We start from the raw sequence: 1,943 nt of genomic DNA, 5'->3' as shown, positions 1-1,943 counted from the left end.
AAAAAGTTCTGTTCAAGGTAAGAAGAAATTCCAATCTCAAAAACATTTCACTCCAACAACCTGGTTATCCCAGCTGCTCCATCACTGAATAGAAATGATCACTGAAAACAAATGACACTATCAGCACCCTCGTCACCCCCTTGCTAAATCTTATGTCCTGTTTTATATCCAAATACATGCACATAAAACATCTGTACAGATAAATTAGTGTTAAGAATTAAAAACTCACATCTACAAAGGTCCTTTCTTTGTTCTGAAATCTATATAATTGTTTTCCAGACTGGAAATCTAAACATCTTGGCTACACATTAAAAACATGTCAGAATATAAATATGTTATGGAAAACTTCAGAACGGACCTTCTCTTAAAAGCAAACAAACTTAAGAGTGCTTTTGTTATAGCTTAATCCTCTGAGACTTAAAAGGAGACACTAAATTCAGGTATTTACCAAACAGTGTTGATTTCTACTAGCCGAACAGCCCTAATCCACCAACAGCTGAACTAGTAGGATAGTCTCCCTCAGCTCACTATTAGGAAGTTGAAACATTTTCGATTAAAGCCTTCATTTTTCCTGTAGACTTCAACATGTGTGGCCCAAACAACACTCTTTCTGAGGTGGCCTCTGATTCAGACTTTGGAATTCCTTTTTCAACTTCACCTTGGCTATCACATCGATACCGATAAGCAAACTTCTTTTTCAGAGGCTCTGCTATGAGGGCAGCAGGGTCAGAAACGTCCACCAGTTTGGGCTTTGTATCTTCTTCTGACCTTTTTACTGACCGAAGTTTCACGCTGTTCATGTCTTTAAGGATCTCCAGCATATTTGGCATATCAGATTTCTTTGGACTGCTCTTGACTGAAGTCTTTCCAGCACAGGCGTTTTTCTATCTTCGATCTCTAATCAGATCAATAGCAGATGTGCTTTGGTGGAGCCCTGACGGAGGGAGGGGAGGTGGCGGAGGGGGAGGTGGCGGGACAGAGGGTGGCGCTGTGGCAACGGATGCCGTAGATTCTAAGTCACCTGCACTGAGGTTTTGCTGTTCTTGGAGGGTCACAATTTTGGCAATCTGAGCTCAGAGGGCAGCAAGCTCACTTTCGAGGGCACAGATCTTCTGCAGTGCTTCCTCGTTGGCCAGTGTCCTGGTCTGCAGTGGAGGCTCTTCCAGAGACAGGTTTGGTAAGGAAAACTGCCTGCCTGGGGGCTTCTCAAAGAAAGGAAGATCATCCTGAAGGGGTTGCCTCAACCGGATTTCTGTCCTTCGTCTTGTTAAACACTCTCCTTCTTCTTTGGCTACCCATCCAACATCAGCAAAAGACACCACTGCATCCTCTCCTGGCTGGCTGGGGCTCCATTCTGTTGTAGGGCTGGTAAGCTGAAACTGAACTCTTGGACACTGAATCAGAGATAAATTAGTACCAATTTTCCTTACGATACTTCGAGATGAACTATATGGCTTCCCAGACCAAAGTACCGATTGCATGCTTCCAACCTGTTGAAAAACCATCCTAATTAGGCGTTTAATCCAGCCAAGCATTTAGATGGCAAAGTCTCTCCAAATTTGCATTTCAAGTACTTCAGGCATACAGAGCAGCACATGGTCCATAAAGCACACTGGGCCGCGCGGCAGCCAGGAGCCCCTTGCAGCAACTCCAGCTTCCACTTTTTTTTTTCTTTTTTTTTTTTTAATACTGAGTTCTTTGTATATTTTGGTTATTAACTCCTTATCAGATATATCATTTGCCATGATCTGATGGGCAATTTTAAAAGAGTACTTAAACTGCTGCGTGTGGAGGAAAGAAATGGGTGCAGAGAGACCAGTTAAGGGGTGGTTGAGGTGATTAAGGTGAGGAGGTGATGGAGGCTTAGGTTAAAGTGTATGCAGTGGAGCTGAGAGAAGTGGAAGGAGTCAAGATATGTTTTTTTTTTAATAAATTTATTTATG

General features: G+C 42.8%; 1 pseudogene; it reads right to left on the bottom strand.

The window, feature by feature from the left end:
* Positions 1–201: 201 nt before the first annotated feature.
* Positions 202–1,594, bottom strand: LOC137769265 (mitochondrial fission regulator 1 pseudogene; annotated as a pseudogene).
* Positions 1,595–1,943: the final 349 nt, after the last annotated feature.

Source organism: Eschrichtius robustus, chromosome 9, assembly GCF_028021215.1.
Source record: "Eschrichtius robustus isolate mEscRob2 chromosome 9, mEscRob2.pri, whole genome shotgun sequence".
In the NCBI taxonomy this organism is placed as follows: domain Eukaryota; kingdom Metazoa; phylum Chordata; class Mammalia; order Artiodactyla; family Eschrichtiidae; genus Eschrichtius; species Eschrichtius robustus.
Note: the sequence above shows the minus strand (reverse complement) of the source record. Positions and strands in the feature narration are given on the sequence as shown.